Source organism: Microtus pennsylvanicus, chromosome 6 (genome assembly GCF_037038515.1).
Source record: "Microtus pennsylvanicus isolate mMicPen1 chromosome 6, mMicPen1.hap1, whole genome shotgun sequence".
NCBI classification, from domain to species: Eukaryota; Metazoa; Chordata; class Mammalia; order Rodentia; family Cricetidae; genus Microtus; species Microtus pennsylvanicus.
The window spans coordinates 30,846,658-30,859,488 of record NC_134584.1 but is presented as its reverse complement, the minus strand read 5'-3'; the positions used below and the strand labels follow the sequence as shown (position 1 = coordinate 30,859,488).

The 12,831-nt window shown below is 39.5% G+C and overlaps 1 long non-coding RNA gene across 1 annotated transcript in view; it reads left to right on the top strand.

Annotated features, from left to right (window-relative positions):
• The window catches only part of LOC142852790 (uncharacterized), a 33,559-nt gene extending 26,230 nt beyond the window's left edge, over positions 1-7,329 (top strand). Inside the window, exon 4 of the long non-coding RNA XR_012910994.1 lies at positions 6,789-7,329. This is a non-coding gene — a long non-coding RNA (uncharacterized LOC142852790). The remainder of the gene's footprint in view (positions 1-6,788) is intronic.
• The last annotated feature ends 5,502 nt before the right edge of the window (positions 7,330-12,831 follow it).

Genomic DNA, 12,831 nt, shown 5'->3' with positions numbered 1-12,831 from the left:
ATAGCCAACTCTTTTCTGTTGAGTCTGATAGAAAGGAAATGACTGTCACCTGATGAGACCTCTTTATCTACCGTTGGAGTGTGGACAGGAAATGAAGAAGGGGGAGTTGGGGATAAGAATTTTGGAGATATTTATTGACCTGCAAGTTTCTTCTAGTCTGACAATAATCAGTGTAGCATGTGCCAAACTTGCCTCCCACATCCCCTTTGTTGGCCAACTACAGTTTCTTCTTTTAGGAGGTCATTGGGTCTACTTATTAGTCACATAAACAGCAAAGTCTCAGATTCCCCTATCATTTTCTTAGGATTTTTTCCCTCCTAGGTGCTAATCCTTCATTCCTATCTATTTCAATATCTCTCTTTTCTAGTCCTTGATCCAAATGCTAACACTCTTACTGATATTTTTCCTTTTCATGCACCTAAGTTTCCTTCTCTTCTTCATTGTAGTCTCCACTTTGGGTGGAAGTGTTGTAGTTTGAAGGTACATTTGGGATTTGGGTAACAAGAAGCCCGAGAGAGAGAGAGAGAGAGAGAGAGAGAGAGAGAGAGAGAGAGAGAGAGAGAGAGAGAGAGAGAGAGGGCATATTCCTCACTCAGCATTTTCCTCCCTTGATGGTGAAAGATGAAAACCCCTGGTTAATAGTGTCACATTAGTGCAGAACAAGCAAATTGCTTTATGGTCTGGGTTCCCACGCACTTTACTGTGGTTTGAGTGACCTTAAACTGAATTGGTCTATATTCATGAAACCTTCCGATCTTAACAGAAAAAAGTCAAGACTGAGTTGTTGTTGTGCATTTATATAAGTTTCCATTAGTTTTGGGGTCTCTGTCTGTGTCTGTCTGTCTGTCTATCTCTCTCTCTCTGCCTGTGTGCCTGTGTATGCCAAGTGCACCATTTGCATCCAGGAGCCAGTAGAGTTCAGAAGAGGGTATCAGATCCCTTGAAACTGGAGTCACAGGTGATGGTGAGACACCAGAAAGATGCTGGGAACCAACCTGTGTACTCTGTCAGAGCAGTCAGCACTCTGAAATACTGAGCCACCTCTCCAGCCCCAGAATTTAATTTTTAATGTGGAAATAGATCCATTGTTGTACATACTATAGAGTATTGTTTCATTGGCCTGTTTGTTGCTTAACACTATGCGATAATAATTATTATGATGATGATAATAAGTTCCATTTTATGCTATTTGAATAATGATTAGAAGCATCAGAGCCAAGGTGGGAATAAAGACCTATTGATTTGGAACAATGTTGGGAAATGTAAGAAAATTGTATGTGTCGATTAAAAAGTCACTGACTGGGAGACCTAGGCTGCATTCTGGCTTGTTTGGAGTAAATTTCTCCAGCCTATGTGTTTTAACTTTCTAATTATTAAAATGATGGCTTCAGGAAGAGGGAGAAGCTTGATTTCTCAGTTTTGAATTCCAAAATCCAAAGAATGATTTTTATCAGACTTTTCTCATTTTTGAGGCTCCTCTTAGCACTGAAGTCTTACATTTGGAGTTGTTTTTGTAAGACTCATGTCAAAGGCATTTTCCTCCAGGGGGAAAAAGGTCATAACAAGCTCTTAACCACTTAACAGAGGAATAATTTACAAGGTAATTTACAAGGAATTCAGTCAGGTGCTCACAAAACTTGGGAATGATTTGAGCTGGTACAGAATATGGGCAAGGACAGTTCATCTAAATAACTTGAGCCTTGAGATCCTGGGTGCTAAGGGTGGTATAGGAGGTTGAGGGATGACATGTTGCTGTAGCCGAACTGAGCCATGATTTTTCAAAGTGTTCACTGATACTGGAAGAATACGAAGGTTTCTCTGAAGAACCCCAGAAGATGCTATGGTTCACACCTCTCACTCCAGGGGGCAATGTTCCTTTCCTCAGGCTTCACCTGACTTCCAGGAATAGTGATTATTATTGTTTTATTGGTGAAGAAGAAAGTAGGCAAAAGTTTAAAGATTTGTGATACAAACTCAGAGTAGGAAGGAAGCAAAATCCTTAAGTTTTAGGTCAGTCAGTCTGTGGGATTCAGAGATATTTGAAATTAGAATCCACATAAAAAAAACTGAAAAGATTATGTTAATCAAGAAAGATAAACAGATCACACAAGACCTGGGGCAGGAGCACCAGAAAGAGATGAGCAATTCAAAGTGATTCTTCTGTAGAAGAGAAAACAATTAATGCAGTGGGAGAAAGTGGGGATTTGCTGTTCAATGGATCATGTGTGAAACCTCTCTTTGGCCCCTCTTAATTGTAGGCATTGTTTGCAAGTGGTGTCACCTCTGTAAGTTTGTTTTTGTTCTGTTTTTTTTTTCTTCTTCTGTAAAGCAGGGGTCATCTTTTACTCCTAGAGCTGGAGGTGGGGGAATGAAAGAAATAGAATAAAATAAGGTGATGTTTTTGTTTAGTAATGTTTGTAGTAAGACTTTCCTTTTATGTGGGTGTTGAAATCAGGCTGGACCCTGCAGTAATGACTCTATCGCGTGTAAAATGATGGTTTTCAGACTGAACTGTTTTTTTGAGTTGAGCATCACTTGGTTCCATTTTGAGTGAAAATATGGAAGGATTATGACTAGGAACTTTGTTCACACAAAAACACCACTGTCTGCCCACAACTACCAATGAGACACAGAATGATAAATATCTTATTCTTAAAAATACTAGGCAAAATCTAGGGCAATCCTGAAGGGGAGAGAAAGGATTGTGAGAACCAGAAGGTCAAGGACATCACAAGAAAACCCATAGAACCAACTAACCTGGGCTCATAGGGGCTCACAGAACTGAACTGACAAACAGGGAGCCTGCATGGTACTGACCTAGGCCCTCTATGTATAATATGTTACAGTTGTGTAGCTTGCTGGATTCCTAACATTAGGAATTGGGGCTGTCTGACTGTTTTAATGTTTTTTGGGACCCTTTTCCTCATACTGGTTTGCCTTACCCAACCTTAATACACAGGGAAGTGCTTAGTCTTACTGCAACATGGTGTGTCATGTTTTGTTGATACCCATGGGAGGCCTGTCTTTTTCTGAACAGAAATAAGAGGAGGAGTGGATTGGGGGATGGAGCTAACGAGTAGACAGGAGGGACTGGAAGGAGAGGAGGGAGGGGAAACTGTGACTGGGGCATACAAAAATTAAAAAAGGAAGGAGAAAAGAAAAAGTGTGATATAAAAATGTTTTTTAAAAAGTAAAAAGATACCACTTATAAACATTCAAAAATAGGCCGGGTGGTGGTGGCGCATGCCTTTAATCCCAGCACTTGGGAGGCAGAGGCAGGCAGATCTCTGTGAGTTCGAGGCCAGCCTGGTCTACAAGAGCTAGTTCCAGGATAGGCTCCAAAGCTACAGAAAAATCTTGTCTCGAAAAAACCAAAAAAAAAAAAAATTAAAATTAGGCTGGGAACATAAGACTGCATGAGTATGTTAAAAACATGTGAGAAAAAGACAGCCTAAGAGCTTATCCTACACATCACAACTAAAAAGTGTGAAACTGACTCATCTAAATATCATAAAGAGGAGGACACTTAACACTGTGACAGCAATGGCCCTATCAGCCTACCATCTGACTGTTGGGTTTCAAAGGGCTGACTGTCAAAGAATTCCTGAATGTCCAAAGGGCTTCAGTTCAATTTAGCACTTACTACAGACATGGTCTACCCAATCTGCAGTTTGTCCATCTAAGTCCATCAAAATATGGTCCTGTACCTTGATGCTAGAACATTCATTGTTCCGCATTTGCTTCTGTAGCGTGACTCAACTTTAAGGAGGAGATTGACTTTGAATGCCCTGCAGTTCTGTGTGTTCCCCAGCCGCTCCTAAGCTTTCATTAAGATCTTATCCAATCATTGCTATGACTCTATGTTTCTATCTCTGGGGAGGCTTCTCTGGACTCCTTAAACTTTGCTATGGCTTCTTTAACTTCCTTATATTCATTCTGTGACACACACATACACACACACATGCACGCACACATACATGCATGCACATACACACCACTTCAAGGGAAACTGGACATGGCAAATTGCTAAGCACAAGGCCCACATATCTTGTTTAATCTGCTATTATTCAATAAATCTTGACTGTGTAAGGACACATGTATTTCTACGTTTCTGACATAGCGCATTCATGCTAGTGGTCATGTGGAATTTAAGGAATGACAGAGCATCCTTCCTAATAATGCTATTTATTATAGGGATAACTTGTTTTCTAGTTGCAGTTTACTGCTGAAAACCATTAGCTGTTAGCAGGATTGGTCAGTGTCTAACGTTCAGACATAGAAAATTTCTGGTAAACACCAAGGATCTCAGTTTTCAGAAAATTCTGGAAGATGCTTCGTGGCCTTACCAAAGTCCCGTAAGCAACAGAATTCTCTTTTCCTTTACAAGAGTACTGGCATTCAGCATAGAAGATACTCTTTCATGTTATTTCTTTATTTTGAAGCAGCAGAATTTAGAAAATATATGTGCTAAGTTGTTGTGCTTGCTAGTTTTGTGTCAACTTGATATAGACTAGTCATTTGGGAGAGGGAAACTCATCCGAAAAAAATGCCCCCTCAGATTGGCCTGTTGCTAAAACTGTGGGGCATTTTCTTGATTATTGATTGATAGTTGATAATAGATGATTGATGTGAGCATTCCCAGTCCACTGGGAGGTAGTGTCACCTCTGGGAAGGTGTTTCTGAGTTGTATAAGGGCACAGACTGAGCAAACCAGTAAATGGTTTTCCTCCATGGCTCTGCTCCTGTTCCGGTCCCCAGGTTCTTGCCTTGAGTTTCTGTGCCAACTTTGGTCAGTGGTGGAGTGTGGTCTTGAAGTCTTAAGCTGAACAAAGCCCTTTCCTCCTCAAGTTGCTTTTGATTAGGGTGTTTATCACAGGGAAAGAAACCTTAACTGGGATAGGAATTGGTGCAGATCCTGAGGTATTGCTATACCTCATCTGATCCTTTGTTTTGGGAAGTTTAAATGCAGTGGCATTTAAACTTTGGGTTGGAAAAGCCATTGAGTATTCTGTGCCGTTCTGTGGGAACTTGGAGGATAAGGATACTAAGCAATTCAGACAGTGGCCTAGCCTGTGATGCTTCTAGAGGAAGCTAAGATTCTATTAGGGGCATTTATGTGATGTTTTGAATTGGGAATGTGTAGTCCTTGTCGTCTTGGGATGATTAATAAGAGACCAAAACCATTAATGTGAAATCTTTGCTTTTCTGGAACAATTGATACTGATCATCTGGGCCTGAAGACTAAGTGGTTAAGAAGAGGCCAGCATAGTTAAAATCTTCTACGAATATTTCAGGGTAAGCACACAGAAATTCCAAGGCTATACATGATGTTCACAGTCAAGTAGCTAAAGTGTAAGAGTCTCCCAGATAGTTCTGGGTCTGAAGGTATCAAGCAGCCATGGAGAGCAACAGGAACTAGGCGCTTTGAAAAACTAAATGACAATCATTTGGGATGTCTCTACTGAGGGAAATAGTGAACCAACATCACTATCGTATTCTTGCAGGAACTACAGAAGTTAGTGCCATCATCAAGAACTTGAATCATGCAGGAGTTGGTCACCAACACTTCTGTCTCCTTTAACTCTTTTATTTGACCCATGCAGAAGACAGATGGGTCATGGGAATTGACAATTGACTATCACAAACTTATTCAAGTAGTGATTCTGATTGCAGATGCTGACCAAATGTAGTATCCTTACATGAGCAGACTAACACATCTAGAATATGATATGTAGCTACTGATATTAAAAAAATGCCATTTTCTCAATACCCATCCATAAGAACCTCTAGAAGCAATTTTCTTGAAACTAGCAAAGCCAATAGTTTCCCTTTACCGTTTAACCTCAAGTGTATATTAACTCTCCAAGATCAAAAAGATCTTGACCACATGTCTCTCCCACAAAATATTTTACTGGTCCCTGATTAGTGAAGTGATGCTTGTTGGACCATGTCAGCAGGAAGTAACACCCACTTTGGACTTGCTGGTAACATTTACGCATGTCAGAAGATGTAACATGTTCTCATGTTTGGTCTTGTAATTTGTTTATTTCATCTACACGTACATTTTCATACTAGTATCACAATATTTTTGTAACTAGAGCTCTGTAATAGATCTTGAATCTTATATGGTAATAACACCAGTTTTGGTGTTCTTGCTCAGAATTGCTTGATCACCTGAGATCTTTTGGGGCTCCACATGAATTTTAGAATAGGATAGCATTTTTTTCTATTTCTATAAATAACAGAATGGGGATTTTTGTTTTGGATGACATTGAATCTGTACTGAATTAATCAATTAATAGAATGATTGTTTTTTCAATATTATTTATAAATGGATTCTACCAAGCCATAAGTAGCCTGCATTTTCTAGTGTCTTTTCCCAGTGTCTTTTTTTTTTTCTACAGAGGCTTAAAGTTTTCACACTGGCGATCCTTCACCTCTTTGGTTAGGTTTATTCTTAGTTACTTTATTTTTTGAGGTTATTATGATTGACTTGTTAAATGTGTCTATGATCTTCTTCTCTGTATGTTTGTTGGTGGTTATATAGAAAAGCTACTAATTTCTGAGAGTTGTTTCTGTACCCTGCCACATTGCTGAATTTGTTTATCCATTTTAGAAGTTTTCTGATAGAATTTTGGGGATCTCTAATGTATAGTATCAGCTTCTATGGGTTGTATTTTCTTTGGTGTTTGGGTTGAATATTCTGTTCATATCTTTAATGTTCCTTTGATGCATGATGTCTATAAATTTGAATGATTCTATGTTTATTTATTTATATTTTTGTCCAGATGATCAGTCTGTTGGAGAGAGTGGAGAGTTGAAATCATCTACTGGAACTTTGTTGTTGTTAAGCTGTGTTTATAGTGGACTAATTCCTAAAAACTGTGACCAAGAATTTACGTGGATTTTTTCAGATACAATGAATAATCTCAAAAGGAGGAGTTAATCCAGGATTTTTCTAGTGGACTCAAAATTTAATCACAACCACATATATCCTTATATGAGAAAGGAGAACTATAAAGAAGAAGAGGTGGTATGGAGAGAGGAGTGGATTCACAGAAGGGAAACAAGGGAGGGAGAGCTTTCCAAACATAGGATTGCCAAGAGCCTCTGAATTGTGAAAAGTCAAAGGAAGAATTCTGTTACAGTGTTTTTGGATGGTGACATCTGTGGGCATTGTTCACTTAGACTGTTTCCTGGGAAAGTGTGAGAGAACACAGTTCTGTGGAAATATCATTGAGATAGGATCTCAATATATAGCCCGGGTTGGCCTGGAAGTCATTTTGTAGACCAGGTCATCCTTGCAATTACATATCCACCCATCTCTGCTCCCAGAGATGGGGGTTAAAGGCGTGTGTTTCCATGCCCACTATGGAAACTTTCCTTAGCTTGAGAAATTAGTGGAGTTTGCCTTTTATTTTGTTTTACCTCATTTCAGTGTTCCTCCTCTCTAGCGCATTCCCACTGACGACACCCATCTTAATAATGCCAGTCTCTCTATCCCAGTTCTTGTCATTGCAGATGCAAGTGCATATTCCAATAATTAGTGTATGTTATTTTGACTGTAAATCCACAGAGCTTATCTGATTGTTAATCATGCAGGTTTCAATTTGAGTATTTGTGTAAATTATCTTAGAATTTTTATTGAAAATATAGATTCCTCAGTTTCATTTTAGAATTTTTTTTGTCTCACCACAATGATCTGGGAAGTGATCCAAGGAACCTGACTTATTTTTTTTTGAGAAATGTTTTATTTTTAATTAGTATGCATGCATGCCTTTGTGTGGTTACGTATGCATGTGAGCCCAGCTATGTGTAGGTTCTAGAAGAGGGCATCAGATAACCTGGAGCTAGAATTACAAGTGGTTGTACTGCACCTGACATAGATGCTGGAAACTGGATGCTCATCCTCTACAAGAGCGAATTGTGACCTTACAATGGATGTGTATATCTAGCCCTGCATCTAAACCTTCAAAGGAAACTCAGAGTTTCTTATATAGATGGTCACTGATGCATGCTTTAGAATATAAGTCATATATGTCAAATGAGCAATTGGCTCAAAAAAGCTAATTACAACCTGTGAGTTTTGTCTGTGAGACGCTGAACTAGGTCTTTGCTTATGATAATATATGTAACATCAAAATGATCTGATGAGATTTAGACATAATGATTTGTAGCAAGCAATTCAGGAGGTAGGGTGGCTCTTCTACTCACCACCATGAGAAGCCAACATCTTCCTCAGTATAGTTTTTACCAGTACTGCTTGGGTGGAGTCTTTTTTTTAATGTATTCTTTCTAATTACAATACATACCAATGGGAGTACCCCCTGCACCTCCCCTCTCCCCATTGCTCCTCCTGTTCCCTTCAGAAAAGAGAACCATTGGGAGGATATTCTAAATACGGTTGGTATTTAAATAATTTAGAGTATCTAAATAACCCAAATCCACATCCTAGGGCAGTTTGGGATACTTAAGAGCATTAGATGGTTGTTTGTGCTTGGTTTGCTTTCATTTCCAGTATGCCCACCTATATTTTTTAATTTAACTTTTTTATTTTCTGAGAATGTGAAGCATGAGTACTGTACGTGCCTCCTTTCTGTCCCTCCCCCTCCCCCTGCAGTTCCTCCAGTGCTCCTCCCCACTTCTCACACATTTGGTGAACATGTTAAAAGCCTCCATCCATCCCAGTATCTAATGGAAAGCACACTTCTATAACAAATGTTTCCCTCGCATCGTGGGATTTTGTTTCATTTTCATCCTCTTAGAGACACATTAGGATAGTGAGTCTCCTCCAGATGAGAGTCTGATTTCACTTTGTGTCATATCTGAAGCACACAGGCATCAAGGACACGTCCCCCCTCCCCCTTTCTGTTTCTTTCAGCAGAATACACCACATTCATCATTTCTGTCATGAGGAAGCTCTGGTTCTTCTTTCTTCTCATGGAAGGGACACTGGCCCTTCTCGTGGCATAGCAGAATTTACAAATTAAATTGTAGCTCAGTTATTCCCCCAACCACTACACAACATGATGAAAACCATCAAGTCATGAGACAAAGACAAATCAGACAGGCCAAACTGAAGAAAAGGGCTCAGTGGTCATTAGCAGGCAGAGAAGAAACCAGATGTTAAAAAGGAAAACTTGGTTAGATGACGCTGTGAAAATGCTCTCAGCGGAAAAAAACAACTCTTCCTTCCTACAGGTAATATAACTATCCTGGCCTGGTTTCTGCTGAAAAGATGAAAGGGGATACAGAGGAAAAAATATCAAAACAGCGAGCAAGCGCCTCTTCTAGGAGAATAGTGCTCCTTCCTTACACTTTAAACTCACCTGGGGATACACAGCATAGACATGTTTTAAACAAGCAGTATCGGAGCTCCTCTTTCTGCTCTGAAATCTACCCCTCAGCATATGGTCATATAAATAAATTCAGTGTTCTGGTGCAAATTTTCCCAATTCTTTTTTCTTTTTTTAATAATTTGTAACTATGAAGCTTTACCTCTTCAGTAATAAAGCCTCTCCATCCAGGAACTTAGATGAGTTGGAAAAGCGTGGCTGCCTAGGGCCTTGTAATAGCAAGGTAACAGTTAGAACTCAATGAACCGGGTTTAACACTGTGGTCTGATGTCAAGCCCACACTCTTGCTCTTGAAATTCAGAGAAAAGTTACATTTTTACAAAAATAAATTCCCTTCAAACATTTCCTACTTGGATTTGACATGTTGACATGTGGAGTCTTTTGATGTTGAGCAACAAATGCTGAAGAAGAAATAACAACAGGAGCCTTTCTGAGGATATCATATAAGCAAAATAGTTTATGAAGTACATGCTGCCGAACACCCAAGAGTCTACCAGTTAAATTATTAGAACGTGGTCTTCATGCTTTGGAGATGCGATTTCATTCAAGGCCATTATCTGGTCTATCACACGGGGTCTGAATTAGTGAAGGCATATTCCATCAAATTTGAAGTACTGGGATAATTCACTACTCGAGAACTTTTAACTTTGTATCCATGTGTCTCCCTTCGGGTGTGAAATGGCGATTACAAATATAATGTTGTTAGGATCGTAGAAGAAAACATCTGAGGAAAAAAAGACTGGGGGAAGGGAAGGGTAGGAGAAAAGACTGGGGGAAGGGAAGGGTAGGAGAAAAGACTGGGGGAAGGGAAGGGTAGGAGAAAAGACTGGGGGAAGGGAAGGGTAGGAGAAAAGACTGGGGGAAGGGAAGGGTAGGAGAAAAGACTGAGGGAAGGGAAGGGTAGGAGAAAAGACTGGGGGAAGGGAAGGGTAGGAGAAAAGACTGGGGGAAAGGAAGGGTAGGAGAAAAGACTGGGGGAAAGGAAGGGTAGGAGAAAAGCAGAATGGCAGCTGGAGGGAGCGGTTGTGCATCTTGTATTTCTCTCAACCACTCAAAAAGGGGAATTTTTTTGTTCAAGGCCAGCATCCTGCCACTCCCTGTCTAGAATGCTAAACAGATTTCTGTGTTTTATTGGCCCACTGATGTACCATTGCCAACATTTTTTTAAAAAAAATATTGTATTCATTTAGTGTGCCTGTGTGTGTGTGTGAGAGAGAGAGAGACAGACAGACAGAGAGACAGAGGGAGAGAGAGGGAGACAGGGGGAAACGGGGGAAGAAGAGGGAGAGGGAGAGAGACACAGAGAGAGAGAGAGAACACATGCACATGGAGGTCAGAGAGATTTCCTTCTCTCCTTCTGTCATGTGGGCCTCAGCGATGGAACTCAGGTGGCCAGGCTCAGCAATGGGCAGTGGGCACCTCTGCTGGCTGAGCCATCTTGCCAGCTCACATTGCCAATGTTTTCCACAGTTTGGGAGAAATGGGGTTGGTAAGTCATGCTGTAGAAAAACAGAGCCATGGGGTTTGTAGAAAGGGCTCCATTTATCAAGAGGAGCCCACACATTAGTGCTCTATGCTCGATACCTGCTCCACTCCACTCTGAGCAGCCAAGACCACAACTTTGAAGTCATTGGTCCCAACATTGTCTACAGTGTGTCCAAGGTTGTCTACACCGTGTCTCTATCTCAACCTCCTCTTTGTTCCAATTTGCCAAGATGTCTATATTTAAGAGCAGATTGCAAAAATTATTTCCCAAGGGCAACATGCACAAGGAAGAATTCTGACTTCCTTTCCAAAGATCCATGAACTATGCACGAATTGGAGGGAGAAGTTGCGAAAACCACGCATAGATTTGAGAAAATAACAGAAGACTATCAGATTGGCCATCTGGGAACTGAGGGCTTCACATTGTTTTGCTTTTTTTTTTTTTTAAAGCAATCTATCAGGCTTTTTGATATTTTTTCCTCACCAAATGTAAGAAAGTAAGAATAGTCTTCTGGAACACAAAATAAAATCTCCCTTTGCCAAACTTAAGATCAGCCAGGCTGAATAGACATCCAAGTTGCTCTATGCTAATGGACTTCTGGATTGGTACTCGGTCAACTTTCCTGGTGGTACTTTTTGTTACTGAATGAAGAACTACTTTTTGGCCCCAGAAAAAAAAATATCCAAACTTAAGTCAAGATCAAGATAACCTAAAAGTCATTAGGTTGGTTGACTGGAACAAGTTGGTTTACTCTTCAATCAATCTTTGTCAGAAAGGCTTTGGATAAGTTAATAAATAAGAGCGATCAGGCAATTAGTAAATTACAGTATCAGGAATCCCAAAAGATTTTGGAGACAGAACTTTTCTTGAAAGAGAAAATTCAGTAAATTAATGAAAACAAGTCTTTTATCTTGTAAAGGAAGTGTTGAGTTGAAGGAAGAAGTATCTTAAGTGTAGACTATTCCAGTATCCTATCAAAAGGTGAAGAAAACGTCCCAGAGAAGGGAATAAGAAAAACTGCACAAGAGTAGATGAGTAAAAATTGATGTTCCTGAGGTTGGAATGCCCGGACTGCTACAAACATCTGGAATGTGTGTTAGCAGGACGTTGTGAAAAGCTTGCAGGTTGGGCAGTGGATGTTACAGGAGCACCCTGGGTGCTAGCTATGGATCAGACTTTGGGGTGGAGGGTTTATAAATCATGTTATTTAATTCTTATACCAATGCAGCCAGTTAAGTGCTAACGTACTTCTACTTTTAATAGAGGAGATGGCAACATAGGGAAGTTATTTTATACTGGAAAAGTTGAAAGTTTTATATATAAATGTAGGAATTAGAAATTTAGTTTACAGCTGTCCATCTCCAACTGTTTTTCTTTAGCAATCAGAATACTTTTTCTGAGCCAGTGTCTCCTCTAATTATCTTTTAAGGAAGTTCAGTCCAAATGCCTTCTCATATCTGCCAGTCTAGAAAAGTTATAAATTCTTTCACATTTATTTTGAAGCACTGTGTTACTGACCAAAGCTACTTTGATTCTGCAACCAGAATGAGATCTAAGGTACATTTAAGTTAGGTAAAATTTATGCTTATATGCAAGAAAAAAATAAAAGTCATCTTCTGAAAATGCAATTCACGAAAATTTTAGCACTTTCCAATATAAAAATATTTACAAAAAATTACTGGTTTTATGTCATGCTTTTTATTCGGATTTGGTGTTTGCTAGCATAAGCAAATTTATATTAGATTAACATTCCACTGGGTTCAAATGTTTTCTTTTGCTCCAGTGAATGCTTGTTAGTCACTACAAAATCTGGTTTTGACATTTGGTATTTAACAATCCCATTACTTGGCAAGTAGTTTTTCTTTTCAAGCAACTTGTTCAAGAATTGTCTCTGGTAGCTCGTTTGAACAAATGAGGCTCTCATATCCACTGAAATTTGCTCAAAATTATGCTTGTATTTTATTTAGAAGGTGGTGGTTAATATTGGTC